Below are 15516 nucleotides of genomic sequence, written 5' to 3' on the forward strand. Positions count from 1 at the left end.
TGGCACAGGCTAGGCAATGGGGGTCAAGTGACTTGCCCAGGGTCACAGAGCTAGAAGATGTCTGAGGCTAAATTTCAATTCAGGTCTACCTGGCTCCAGGCCTGGTGCTATATCCACTGAACCACCCAGCTGGCCCCTTTTTTCTTTCTTATTTTTTGCAGTCCCAGATGTCCCTAGCACTTAGCTCAATGCCTGGCATGTTTATATGTGTGGTATATAGATATATTCCACATGAATAATCTTGTCAACAGGTATTCATTAGTATGTATTAATCTACTAATATAGTTATCTTATATAATTATATATGATTGTGATATATTATTTTAATATAATTATATATACTGTAAACCTTAAAATTTCTTAGACTTGTGAATGTTGGAAATTTCACCATTGAAAGGTTTCATGCTTGGAGGGAATTTCCTACTGATAGTGGGAACTCTATTGGAATGTGAACCCCATTGGCATGGGAGGGTCCTTCTCCTCCCTACTTAAGATTACTTTAGGACAGAAACCTTTTGCTAAACAATGGAAAGGGCTTTGACCTATGCTTAAGCATAGAACAGGAAGTTCTTTGAGTCATGATTGATTTTAGAATTGATACAATGGAGATACTTGGAATCAAATTAGAAGATGAATAAAGGAGAGTGAACAAGAAATTGCAACAGCTTTTCCCTGACCTATTTAAAGGAATGTTGGATGTTGAAAAAAGAGAAAAAGGAAGATACTGGCTTTGATTATCATCATTTCCTGCAAATTTTAAATTATATAAAATTATACAAAAGACCATGACTAAGAGACCAGAAAGTCTCAGAAACCATCTTAATCCCAAAATACTTGATCACCACACCATATAGAAATACCTGGTGTTTAAAATAGAAGTAGTTTAGACTAAAAAATTACTTATAAAATCCTGTGGAGGAGGATGGTGAAAGTTTAATAAGCAATATCTCCTCATTAAAAAAATGTTAAAAAAACAATAGAAGTGAAAATAAATGTATAAAAAGCTTAGCATGAGATCCCTACTGAGTGATATCAACCCAACAACATCCAGAGATGAAATGGGCAGGAATATAGCAAATGACCAGAAATGGAAAAAATTAAGTTCTATAAATGATTTTTCATTATCCGTAATTGTAATATCACCAGATTTGGACCCCTTCTTCAAAGATGTGATATGAAAGGTTGAAATACTACATAAGGAATCAGATTTGCTCAGGAGCCGTATGAGTCACAATATACACCAAGAAAGACCATAGTGAATATAATAATAATATCTTTATTAAATTAATATTAAATTAATATCTTTAAAGATATTAATATCTTTAAAAGCATTGGAGTTGTTGAATAAAATATATCAAGAAGAATATAAGAGGAAAAAATTATGAATCCACAAAAGGTAATAAAAAAGCTGATATATATACCTACTTTATCTTTATAAAATGTTTTAAAATAATAATAAAAAAATCTGTGATTTCCCCACTCTAGAGCATTCCCAACACTCAACTTCTATCATTTCAGGTCAGCACATTCTCAGCAACTGGAGTAATGAGAGGTTAAGTAAGCGCTTGCCCAGGGTCACATCACTATCATAGAGCAGAGGCGGCGCGTGAACTTGGGTCTTCCAAGGCCAGCTCTCTAGCCATTGCCGTGGTGCCTCTCAACAGGACGTCTTTATAAGAATGATCCATATTACTGTATATCCATTGTGCAAAGTGGAAAAGGGAACAAATTCATACGAGTGGTTTTCTATGCAGATATCATCTTTACAGTTACGCAGCTGACTGAGAGGCCGCAAAGGAGGGAGATCTTCATAGTATTGTTTTAAATATATACACATATATATTTTTTACTTTGTAAAGCCAAATTACAGACTTAAAGGAAAGGATTCATTCTCCTGAGGAATTTACATCCTGCTGGAGGAAATAAGCAGTACCTCTAGGCGGTCTAAATAGAAAGTGAATAAATAGATAGTGGTTAAATACAAAGTAGTTTGGGAGTCCAGGGAAGCCTTTGCAGAGAAGAGGGTGCTGGAGCTGGTGGAGGGAAGGCCCAAGCGCACTCCCAGGCACGGGGAATGGCTAATGAGAAGGTGCAGAGATGAGAGAGTGGCGGGTGAGGAACAGAGAGAAAGCCAGCTCGGCTGGATCACAGAGCGCAGGTGGAAAGATAGGTTGGGGCCGGGTTGTAGATGGCTTTGAAAGCTAAGTAGAGGAGTTTCTATTCTATCCTTGGGGCACTAGAAACCCACTGGAATTGAATGACTCGGGGAGTCATTGATACTTATGGAAAATTATTTTGGCAGCTATTGTAGGATGGACTGGAATGGAGAGAGATGGAAAGCAGAGAGACCATTTGCAATAACCTAGGCCAAGAGGGGTGATGGACGGAAGGTAGTTGTCCTTATCGGTACTGTTCCCTGGTCTGGGCAAGCAGGGTCTCAGGGACTGTTTTGGAGGAAGCCCATCACCAGAGGTCCCCAAAATGTTAAGATTAAAATTAAATATTCCAAAAAAAAAATAGTCACCAGCACCACCCCTCCCAGCCACAACTGATAACTGGCTTCAAAAGTGACTGGCTCAAACCAGTTCATTTGTGGGGCAGCTAGGTAGCATGGCGGATAGGGAGCCAGACCTGGAGACTGGAGGTCTTGGGTTCAAATATGACCATAGCTACTTCTTACCAGTGTGACCCTGGACAAGTCATTTAACCCCAGTGGCTGTTCTTCTGACTTGGAATTCATACAGATTTTGGGCCATGTTTAACACCACAAATAAAAAAGTTACGTCATGGAGAGAATAGTAATTTGTGGTTCTCTGAATCACTACCAGAAAGAATCCCTTTAACATCATTAACATCGACAAACAAGTGAATATTGCCTTCTTTGCATGGATATATTGCATGGAATATGGGAATGGATGAATATACCTAAATGAATCTTGTTGTTGGACTATGTCAATAAATCAGGAAACACTAATTCAGTGCCTATGCTGTGCTAAGCAGCAGGGATACAGAGAGGCAAAAAGACCATCCCTGTCCCCAAGAAGCTCCCTATCCAATGGGAGGAAGTCAACCCGGGCAAGGAAGTTGAAAAGGGCAGGGAGGCAAAGGGCGATAAAAGACTGTCTGCCCTTTGATCCAGCCGTAGCACTGCTGGGTTTGTACCCCAAAGAGATAATAAGGAAAAAGACTTGTGCAAGAATATTCATAGCTGCGCTCTTTGTGGTGGCCAAAAATTGGAAAATGAGGGGATGCCCTTCAATTGGGGAATGGCTGAACAAATTGTGGTGTATGTTGGTGATGGAATACTATTGTGCTCAAAGGAATAATGAACTGGAGGAATTCCATGGGGACTGGAATGACCTCCAGGAATTGATGCAGAGTGAGAAGAGCAGAACCAGGAGAACATTGTACACAGAGACTGATACACTGTGGTACAATCGAACGTAATGGACTTCTCCATTAGTGGCAATGCAGTGATCCTGAACAATCTGCAGGGATCTAGGAGAAAAAACACTATCCACAAGCAGAGGACAAACTATGGGAGTAAAAACACCAAGGAAAAGCAACTGTTTGACTACAGGGGTTGAGGAGAGACTAAATGAACACTCTAATGCAAATACCAACAACATGGAAATGGGTTAGAATCAAGAACACATGTGATACCCAGTGGAATCGAGCATCAGCTATGGGGGGGGGGGGGTTGGGAAAGAAAATGATCTTTGTCTCCAATGATTAATGTTTGGAAATAACCAAATAAAATAATGTTTTTAAAAAAATAATAAGATTCAGCTCAAATGTCATATTTACAGGAAGAATTTCCTGGTCTCCCCAGCTGCTAATGCCTTCCCACCTATTTTGTATTTGTTTGACAACATATTGTATTATATAACCTGATCTATATAAGTTTTTGTCTCCTTAACAATAATATAAGCTTCTTAAAAGAAGAGATCACAGTGCCTGGTATTGCCTAATAAAGACTTGTTGAATGATTTTTTAAAAATAAATTAATTAAAACAAAAAAAAAGAAAAGGGCAGGGAGGGTCCTCCAAATGGAGTGCAGCGAGTTCAGGGCCAGCCTTACTCACAGCTTCAAGGGTCCTCAGTTAGGTGTAAGGACAAAGGGGTAAATGAGTGATGGAAGACAGCTATGTGTATCAGCCTGGGGCCAAGCTTTGCATGGAACTGCTTCCACCAGACCCAGGGTTGGTTTTAATTTTATACCCCAATGAATACATATTTTTTGGCATACAGCTACATTATTCAACATACATGTTCAAGGCATATAATTGGATAAGTGATACATTAACTTTTAACAAATTGTTTGATTAACATTCTGTGATCATTCTATGTACTTATATTGTTACTATTGATTTTGACAGCATATACAAAGCTTTTGTAAAAGATAAATGATTTCGTCATAGGCAGCATAGCTAGAGGTCAAGCACAGTGAAGTGCTTGAGCTTGTAGACGAAGAAAATCATTTGGTAATTTTAATAAAAATAGATAATCAGAAGTTCTAGAAGACAATCAACAAACATTATAGCCAAGTCGAAAGATCAAAGGGGTAATAGAAACATAACTTAGTTTTAATATTAGGCTAATCTTATTTCAGTGTTTCATGGGGAGTTTCCAAGATGGATTTTGGTTAGTAAATCAAGTTACTGAGGCATGGTGTACAAGCCTCTTCCTAGGATGATTGATGTACTGGCTTAGGAGAATTTGTTCTGTACATGGGAGTGAGGGATTTCTGAGCACAGCTTTCTTAGAGGTCATATGCATAAGCAGAAGTTAACCTATGGTAGTCTTTTAGGTTTGGTTTTGTAAGTATGATCTTTTGATGGTATTCTGGGGGGATAATGTGGTATATTAATATTAATCCTACAAATATTTTGCTCTCATATTATTTTTCCTGAAGCTAGGGAGAGAAGAATATTCATAGCAATTCCAACAGTAAGGGAAGTTAGTGGGAGAAGTCACATAAAATGGGGGCTAAGTGGGTATCTCATCTTTCCAAGGAGCCACTTTGTGATCTCCTGGTTTCCACGAGTGACTGTGTCAAAACATTGTGGCTTGACGGCCCCCAGCAATGGGATATGATGGAAGTGTAACCAGATGGGAAATGAGGAGATGGGAGGAACTCTCTACAGCTCCTCCACCAGAGGGTACAGAAACCCCAGGACACCCCTGAAGGCCCCAGGAGGTGGGAGTTTCGCAGCTAACATTCCAGAGAGCATGCTGTGATGGTATAAGGTGGCTGAAGCCAAGGGAGCTAAGCTATGGGTGGCTAAGGTGGCTGTATCTCTCCTGTGACCCAGTAGCCTTTTCCCTTTCCAGAATGAGCCGTTGGGGCTCATCTAATTGAGTTTAATTAATCTCCCTCAAAAGCCAGTCCCTGTAGCCATGGATGACCCAGGAGTCTGAGGCAAGGATGGGTGAGGGGAGAGATAAAACCCCCTCATTTTCCCCCAAAGCCCCAGATCAGGCTGGTCCAGATGTATTCCCCATTCTACCTTCCTCAATGGGCTAGGATGTTGGGGGGGGAGGGGGAGAGGAGGGGACTGAACCTGGAAGCAGGACCATGAGCTAGACCAGTCTTGGATCATCTAACTCAGAATGATTTTTCCAGGTATCCCCAGAGCCCCATGTGTAGCCCAGGGGTTGCCTTGGCTGTCGAGGATGCTATAGAAATTTTATAGCAGGATGCCATGGAAATGGCCTTCCACAGTATGGAAAAGTCATTCTGCATGGGTCATGGAGAAAACTGTCACGGCCAAACTGATCTCTTTATCTTTCTCTCAGACTTCAGAATGAGATAGGTAAATGTATCCTGGAGGTTCCAGGTACCAAGAACACAATGGAGACATCATCATTAATAATAATAACAACAACAATAACAAAAACAGCTACAATTACCCAGCGATTTAAGGTTTGAAGGTCATTTATATGTGATCTGACTTAATCCTTACAACATATGAGGTAGAGGTTATTATTATCTCCATTTTTCAGGTGAGAAAACTGAGGATGAGAAAGATTAAGTGACTCAGTCAGAGTTAAACAGGCAGGAGTATAAATGGAGGTCTTCCTGCCTCCAAACCCAGCACATACTTCCCTGTACCTCCTAGACTAGACAACCCAATCATTACCTTTGAAACCTTGGAAATAATCAATTTAAATTTGGAAACATTTCACATTCTCTGTTGTTTGAGAACAAAAAGACTATATAAGTAGTGTGTATAATCTGCAAGAAGACAAATTTCAGCTCAGGATAAGGTCTTGTTGAGAGCTTTTATTTGCTGTGTGAGCCTGGACAAGTCATTTTATACCCTCAGTGATAACTCCTTGATCAAGAAATAAAGGTAAAATAAACCATTTTAAATTATTTTATTAATTAACAGCTGCTATTGTTGAGTCTTATCTGTCTCTTTGTATCCCTATTTGGGGTTTTCTTGACAAAGAAACTTTAGTAATATGCCATTTCCTTCTCCAGGTCATTTTACAGATGAGAAGCTGAGGCAAAAGAGAGGTAAGTGATTTGCTCAGGATCAAACAATTAAGTGTCTGAGGCCAGATTTTGAATTCAGGTGTTCCTGATTCCAAGCCCTACTCTCACTGTGCCAACTACCCGTCCTTTTACTAATGCTACAAAAACCCCTTTTTGTTCCTGCTAAAATATTAATTTTTTAAATCGTTAAATATTGATATTAGTAGCACACACTCTATGTTCTGAGCAGTTAAACTACTGCTTTTGAAGTCCTATATTTACTTCACATTTCCCACACTGGCTTTTTAAGAATTCTGGGTACTTAAATTCTTAATTCACAAAATAAGCTACTATTTCTTCAACTTTGTTTTAAAATACATTATAAAATGCTATAACTGTTAACTATAAATATAAAAATTCTCCTGTCTAAAGAAGAAGCAGATGGTTGGTTGCCATCAAAGCGAATGTACATGTTAGTTCATCACACTGTGTAGGATAGTGCCTTCTGTTATGTAATGTTACCTTTCAGATCAGAATATTTTAATTTTGTATTTTTCACGTTTATATGTATGTTTAAACTGTCATAAACAGTAGTGCAAAAAACAAGGCCTAGTGAAATTTTAATATGAAAATATTGTTATAAGTTTGTATCAACAATTTTAAAGTGACATCTGACTTTTTTAAAATTATAATTTTGATTTATCTTGTCTATTTAATGCAAAGCAATTATTTATTTAAATTCTGAGAAAGAGGGGTTATGGCACCTGAAATTTCAAAAACCAGATCACTATGAAGCACAAAGGCAGTATTAACATTCCATTTTCTGATTTATTTGTACTGCCAATACCACAAATAACACTCTAACTAAACTTTGGCATAAGATTAAATAAAAATTATCTATAAAATTATTTATTTCATAAAAACAAATATCATTACTAGAACTTTCTAGGGGGGAGTGTTTTTTTTTTTAAATGAGAAACACACCAAAACAAAGTTTCAATCTATGTTAAGGTTTTTATTCATCAGGTTTAATTCTCTGACACATACTAGAATGTATATTATTGAACAGTGAAATCAGACTCTGATATATTCTAACTTCTGGGTATCAGCTGTTGAGTGGTCTTGAAAACACTTTCTGAAAATAAAGAATGAAGCTGGAGATACTTGTGGTATTTTCAGGGACTGTGGTCAACACAGAGAGGAGATGAACAGCCACCATTTTCCTGGAATTTCTGAAGAATAGTGTTTCAAACAGCTGAGAAGATGGATGGGGGGGATTCACTGTCAGTGGTCAGACAACTGCTGTCTAGTAGCCATTTATAGTAATACAAATTTAAATAGTCATTTCTGTTATGTACAGTTCAGTGTGCTTATGAAAAGGCAAACGATGTAAGCTAATTCTTCTAAATCTTCATTAAAAAATGAGTATATCTTATACAGGCGTATGAATCTTTTAAGCCCTTACCTTCCATCTTAGACTCAATACTAAGTATTGGTTCTAAGGCAAAGGAGGGCTAAGTAAGGTTCCAAGGCAGAAGAAGTTAGGAAGTGACAGGCCAGATTTAAACCCAAGACTTCCCATCTATAGGCCTGGCTCTTTATCCACTGGGTCACCTAGCTGCCCCTGGCCTGTTAATTTTGTTATAAAATTTTTAAATAGAATTGTTTATGTAGAGAGGGACCCCACAAAAAATGTGGCCTAGAGCAGCCCCTGGTTAAGTAAAAAAGCATTAGATAGGAGTTATTGGGGTTATAGATATAAAATATACACATTTGACAACCAATTGCATATATGGGGTAGGAGAGAGTAAGGAGTTGAGGATAATGCTGAGATTACGAATCTAGGGGGCTAGAAGAAGGGAAGTTCTTCCAAAAGAAACAGGAAGGTTTGGAAGAATGGATTTGGAGAGGGAGGAGGAGTAGCCAGACAAATGAGAAAGAACCAGGAACAAGTAGTAGAGCTTTTCTAATTATTAGTCACAATCAAGGAGGATACTGCCCAAGATCCCAAAGGAAAATGGCATCATTACAAAAGGTGAAGTTCTCCAGTTTTTCTTTTCTGTAAAGGACATTATACTGGTTGCATCAAGCCCAAGAATGTTGTAGGGTCTCCTCAATGGAATCCAAGGTCCAAAGAGATTGATCTAATAGTCCATAAGGGAAAAATTAAGTGGATAAAAACACAGACAAGTTGTGACAGGCAGTTGGATATCCAGCCTATTGAGTTAGCATCTTAGTACATATATGTGGAACAACCACTGCAAGAGATTATTATGTCTAGAATTAAATAAGAGAGGGAAAAAGCAAGCTAGTTTATATTTGGGAAATAGTGCCAGGCTTTGATGGTTCCCATGCTGATCCCCAGCACAAAAACACATCTTTTTTAACTCAAATATATCAGACAACACTGTATGGCATCGATTAATGAAACAGCAGTTTCTGAAGAACTGAAATAGTAGGTGACCCAGAAGGCAATAGTGTGACTCAGTAATAGTACAAGTGGCTATTTCCAATGTGTGCAAGAAGTGGTATGAGAGATATTATCAAACAAAAATGATGAGAAAATGTCAGGTCATTAGATCAAGGGAAATAGATGGAGGCTTCCAACTATAATGGTAAAATGTCTAAAGGCAGACTTCCAGTACTTTGGGTTGATCCTCTGTGAAGGATTTACCTGTAAAGAACATGGATAAAATTCTGACAGAATGAAAAGGTGTAGGCTGGTTACTATCTGTACAAGTGAAGGTATAAACCCAGATCCCTGAATATTGAGGCTCTGGAGCCCCTTACTACTTTTCCCAAGCTTAGTAGGAAGTATTTTGGACAATCAGTTTTTCAAATCATACTGTAAGCCTCCGCCAGTAGGATGCTATCTTGTTTTGAGAAGTAATAGAAGCCTAAATGCAAAAGTATTTAATTAAAATAAGGAAAATTAATTAGTAAAATTAGTGATTAAATTAGTTTTTCTTTCAAAAGTGGTAAATGGAGAAGAAACCTCAAAAGGAAAATGTATGAGCAGTTAGAGAACTATTTCTCAGTGCTTTTATGGATTGTGTGAGCCAACTGTCAATTTTTCCTTCATCTCTCTTTAGCCTAAACCTCAGTGGCCAGCTCATTGATGCTCAGTAGCACACCAGGACACCCTTTTCCATCTTGTTCTCCATCTGTTTGCTTCTATATTCTTTTCCAAGTTTTTGCCCCCTGGACTCTGACATCTTGGAGCATCTACCAGTAAACAGCAGAGTAGCCCCTTTATCTCATCATTTGGGGCACACTAGACCACAATGGAGAACTCCATTAAGAACAACCAGTTATGCCCATATTTTGAGCAATCACAAATCAATTGAAGGGAAAGCCATTTCTTTTTTAATTGGTATTTAATTAAATCTACAATTTAATTCTGAGAGGACTGTCATGCATCCTATGTTTAATAGAACCCTTTCATAATTCAGGAGTCAAAAAGACAGAATGAAGGTTGTATTGATATAATAATGTAATGATATAATAATATATCATTATTAAAATTATGCTTTGACTTTGGAAACAATTCTATTCTAAGTCTAAGAAAGGGCAAATGGCAGAGGGCACAAAACAAGGAATGGTATCCATGAGAAAGATGGGTGGACAGCCATTCAAGGTACCTTTCCAGAAGCTGTTCACAAGAGAAAGGAGTACTGAACCCTAATACAGGGGTGCTAAAGGCAGTGGAATGATATTTCATTGTCTTGCCAGGGAGTGATGAGATCCCTACATCAGTGTACATTTTACATTGTGGATGCACTTCTGAAAAGTCACACATATAGATCGATTTTTTTTACCTATGATGAACATAATGCACTAAGAAAGCTTTATATTAAAGCAATCTTATAATGGGTTATTTTGTAAAGTAAATAACTGTTTTGATTTTCAGCTCTTTCTAAGTCTAGGTTTTAGTGTATTGGATTTGCTGAAAGGAATGCATGCCTTTATATGTGAGGATCAAGTACAAGGTCTGGTACAAGCCATAAGATTTAGAACTGAAAGAGGCTTAAAGAGTATTTGATCCAATCACCTCATTTTATAGATGGGGAAACTGAGACCCAAAGAATGGACTGACGTGCCTACGGTCATATAAATCACAAACAACAAAGTTGGAATATGAAACCATATTCCTTCATTCTAAATTCAGTGTTTTCCAACGATGCCACATAGTCAACCAGAAGCAGCTAGACCATGGGTTTATGCTTCCCAAAGCTGGGTCATTTTAGGGACATCTCTGAACACCCTGATCCAAGGCAAGGCAGTGAGTTGATTACAAAGGGGAAAGAAGGAAAAAGAAAAGGCAATTATAAACCAAAAAAGGCAAACTTCTCCAGGTCAGAGCAGAACTGATTTAAAGATCTTCTTAGGAGGAAACAGGGATTTAGGGAATGGCATTATGTGAAGATCCCATGAGCCATTTCCAGGCCTTGATACTGAAGCAGCTTGGTAAATCTGTTTGGCTCAGCAGGGAGGAGCCATACCGCAAGCATTGGGCAAAAAGCCAATTCGCAGTAGTCCTGCCTCTTTGGTCTCTGTGAATGGTTAGAATCTCTGCTTGTGTTTCTTGGTAAATTATGACTGTCAATCTTTATGCCTTGTAGGAAAAAAAAATCTGGAAGTTCAAGCAATTCCATCTAGGGGAAACTGATGGGAATGAACAATGCCCAAATGTCTCCTCCTCAAAGAAAATCAGGTTATGGAAACCACAAAACACAATTCCCATTTTGTTTATAACTTCAGAACCCCGTAAGTTAACAGGAGCCTGAAGAAACCAGATCAAATGAGGCCTAAAAAGAATGTAATGAGCTTTTTGCCTCTCTTTTCTAAGGACATGGCATGAATGCTAGGGATTTTGTTATGAGGGTCTTTGACCCAAAAGATGGGGAGTAAGGGCAGCAAGTGGGATGGGGATGGTGAAAGATAGCTGGGGGTTGGGAGGAGGCGAAATGGGCAGTGTAAACACAGCATTAGTAATTTGTACAGTTTTGTTTTTCTTGATCTCACAGTGAGTGGGGGGGGGGTGGCTTGGGAGGGAGAGAATTTGGAACTGGAAATAAATAAAAGTGTAATAAAAATATAAGAATAAGAAGCAGTGGGGATGGAGGTCCAGCCTCAGGGTAAGGAAGACCAAGGTCAAGCCCTGACTCTGACACAAAAAGGTTTTAACTACCTCCAATCTATTTGTATTTACTCTATATATTTACACATGGATCTCTTGACTCCTCCCACAATCTGTAAACTTTTGAGAACAGAAACTTTTTTCTTCTATTTTTGTCTTTGTATGTCCAGCATCCAGCACCAAAGAAGCCCCCTGTGGTTGTTTTTCACAGTCATATCTGACTTTTCACAACCCCATTTGGAGTTTTCTTGACAAAGATATGGGGGTGGTTTGCCATTTCCTTCTCAGGATCATTTACAGATAAGGAAGCTTGAGCAAACAGGGTGCTGACTTGCTCAGTCCCACTGCTAGTAAGTGTCTAAGGCTACATTTGAACTCAGGTCTTCCAGACTCCAGGCTTGGTGCTCTATCCTAAACTACCATAGTGCCCCAGGAGGCCTGAATAAATGTTTATTGATTGACGGACCAGATGCAAACCATTTAACCCCTCACTGCCCCATCTAAATGAGATAACGTAAGCAAAGCACTTGGCCAACCTTAAAGCACTCCAGAAATGCTAGTTGTTACTGTTATCTAAGGCTATAAGTGATTGTTGGTGTTTTTCATCAGAGGTCTCCACCCAAAAGGATGAGATCACAGGTCCAACACAATTTTATATTTGTGTATGGGGATACACGCATCCCACACACAGGTGTGCTGGAGCCAGCTAGAAGCAACTCTCAGGCTCATTGTTCGGTTTACCGGTAAGTATTTACACTGAAGATGGGCAAGCCTTAACAAGGGGTTTGGTATCTTGTTTTGTTTGTTGTCTAGAGGACATCCTGGAAAAAATGTTAAATAACAGATTAAATTTTACGTGTCTTGTATAAAGTTTTTTTAGAGCCAGTTGTTAAATATTCACCAGCACAATTGTGTGTATACACATATTTATGTGTCTCTGAGGGTATGTATGTATATATACACATATATAATGTGTGTATGGGTAGAGGTATGCATAGAAGTATATTTGGAGGGATGTGTATGTCTATAGGTATAGGCATGTGTGTCTAGGCATATATGTATTTGTATACTGTTAAGCATGGGGTCTGTAAATATTACAGATATGTGCATGTGTATTACAGGTGCATTTATAAATGTGCACACATATGTGTAGGTGTGAGTGGCGGGCGGGTATGTGGATATGCTTGAAGGTGTTGGAATGGTTATAAGTCTATATGTCACTCTGTCTCCGGGTGACATGTGAGCACACACTCGCGCACCTACACGCGGGGTCCCAAGTCTTGGCGCTGCCTTCAGTTTGCACGAATATCCCTGAGGATGTGCAAGGTCAATAATTATTTAAAAGATCAGTGTGGATCCGAATCCCCTGGTTTTGGCGTTCCTAATCGCAGACGAGGTGGCCCGGGAGCGGAGCGGAGCATTCAATACCGATTCGACTTCTCCCCAGCACAAGGTTACCCAGCAGCTAGAACTCCCCTCCTCCCCCTGCAAGCACAGCGCGTCAAGCGCCTTACTTGACTCCCCTGTGACGTCACAGCTCTGGAGCCCGGTGGGGGGCGGGGGAGGGGCAGGGCTCACTTCGGCCTGCAGGGCCAGGCTCCACCGGCAGGTGTCACTTCCCCGGCTTCAGGCGTCGGCTCCCACCAAATGGAGGCTGTGGAGTTGAGCAGAAGGGAGGAGGAGTTAAGAAGAGGAAGCCTGGGGAGGGGGCGGGGGCGAAGGGGCCTCGCGCGCGCCCGTTCCTTCACTGTTTCTGCAGTCCCTCACCTTCGGTTTCCGCCCTGGATGAAGCCTGGTTTGCGGGGGAGGGGAAAGAGCCCGCCCCCGGTCCTGAAGGGCCCCCCTCCTCATGGGACTGTGCGCTCGGGGGGATGCCTGGCAGTCCCCGGGCACGAGCTTCTCTCCTTCCCAGAAAGCAGTTGGAGGAAGGAACTGCCCTGTTATTCCCTTGGAGGAAATTCAGTTTCTCAATAAGTCCTGTTTTGAAAGAGGCCGCTCGCTCTGTTGGGTAACGACAGCAGCTGTGGCCCCAGCCAAGCCTCCCCTGGCCTCAAAGGAGCTGGCCGGCCGAACCAGGCCCTGCTGGGGACCGTGGAGACCGCCACAACTCAGCTTCTCCCCTCCCCCGGGTCGAGTAGGTGAAGATCTGAGGCATTGTTTGCCCAGTGCTGTGGTTTCAGGAAGGAAGCCAGATCGGGCCCCTAGAGCAAACATACAAGTGTGGTTTGTGGGTACAGGGCTAACTCCCCCAGATTAGGGAACAGGCCTGGTCCAGCTGAGATCCTGGAGAGGGTGACACCCACGTGAGCCAGAGAAGGCCCCAGACCCACAGCCAGCCCACTGACTGGCCAATAAATCCCTAAAGAGAAACGGGATGAGAAGAACCCATCACCAATATTTAAAAACACACACACACACACCTCAAACCTTACTTATTGATGGACACCTGTGAAAGACAAGCCTTCACACATTAATCTGCCATCGAAAATAATCCCTATATATTTATTAGCCCTGCTCTACCGGATGCTCCCTGATCCCATCTTCCCCTTTTAATCTGCTTTCATTTGTTTATTCATTTTTTCAAAAGCTACCATGTATTAAATAACTGATTTGGCAATCAATAAGAGAATATTGAGTGTTTACTAGGCATCCTGGCAGAGAGGCTAAAGAGCCATCCCTACAATCAGGAAGCCTGGGGTTCCAGCCCTTCCTCAGAGATATGCTCAATGACCCTAGGCACTTAACCTTTCCATGCTCCCAGGCAACTCCCTCAAACGGAAACTTGTATGGAATTAGTTCTTTGCTGCTGGATTGATAATACATAGCGTCAAAATTATCAATATTCTTCCAATCATATTTAAGGTCATTGGACTCCAAGTGTGCAGACACAGTCTATAGTATGTGGATAGTAGAGTTCTATTACTCATTTGGAGGGTTCAATTGAAAAGGTACATCTGCTAAGTGATGTGATCATCAAGCTTAATTCCACAATTAAACACTGATGAATATACTTTTCCTGAAGGATAGGATAGTGTAGTCCTTTTTTGCATTATCAGCTAACCAGGTTAAGGGAGACATGATTATTTCGTTGTTTGTCTCTCCTGCCTAGCCTAGTGTAGGCCCTTAATAAATGCTCATTGATATATTGATTGATTCCCTGTATTTAATTTAATTCAGTTCAAGTTGCCAAACATTTTATTAACAATCTGCCCAGTAAGAGGCACTGTGCTAGGTACTAAGGAAATGAAGATAAGAATTCTACAAAAATATGTGCAGCCCTTTGGATTTTTTGTTGTTGTTTTGTGAAAGCATCAGATGTACAGGGGTTTCCAGGAAAGCCTCTCTCCTCACTTAGTAGGTCATCAGAGGACCAGAGTAGCCTCAGCCCCCAGATTCCTCAAGCAGTGACAAATTCAGCAGTTCAGAGAAAACAATCTGAAATTCCCACGGCATACTTATCTTTGCTCTTGGCCTGCTTCTAAAGTGGAGGAGTGTCTTAGTGGTCAAAACATTAGCTGGGAGCTGCCTGGAATGCATCTGGCTGATTTTGTCCTCTCTTTTTTCTGAGTTAGCTACACAGACTGTCTTGTACACCTGCACAGTGCCTGTAGGTTTTTTCAACTTAAACCATCTATAATAAAATAATATATAAATACATGTAAAATTATTATATGTATAGTTGTATATTGTATATGTTTTGTGTTTATGTATATAACATATATTTTTTAAAGCTTAGCACCCTGAATGCTGTGAAGATTTCAAAGACTTGATGGAATTTTCAAAAGAGAAAATGTTTATGTAGCAGAAGATCATAGGAAATGGAGCCCAGAGTCTTTGTTTTTCTGCCCATGCCTACCTAAATCCCAAACTGGTCATCTCAGTTGTCCCTGCAGTT

General features: G+C 40.2%; 1 long non-coding RNA gene across 2 annotated transcripts in view; it reads right to left on the minus strand.

Moving 5' to 3' along the window:
• LOC107648993 (uncharacterized) overlaps positions 1-15516 on the minus strand; it is a 126956-nt gene that overhangs the window by 93518 nt on the left and 17922 nt on the right. For both annotated transcript variants that reach the window (XR_008911383.1, XR_008911384.1), the window contains exon 3: positions 13136-13275. This is a non-coding gene — a long non-coding RNA (uncharacterized LOC107648993). The remainder of the gene's footprint in view (positions 1-13135; positions 13276-15516) is intronic.

The sequence above is a fragment of the Monodelphis domestica genome, chromosome 4, assembly GCF_027887165.1.
Source record: "Monodelphis domestica isolate mMonDom1 chromosome 4, mMonDom1.pri, whole genome shotgun sequence".
Taxonomy (NCBI): Eukaryota; Metazoa; Chordata; class Mammalia; order Didelphimorphia; family Didelphidae; genus Monodelphis; species Monodelphis domestica.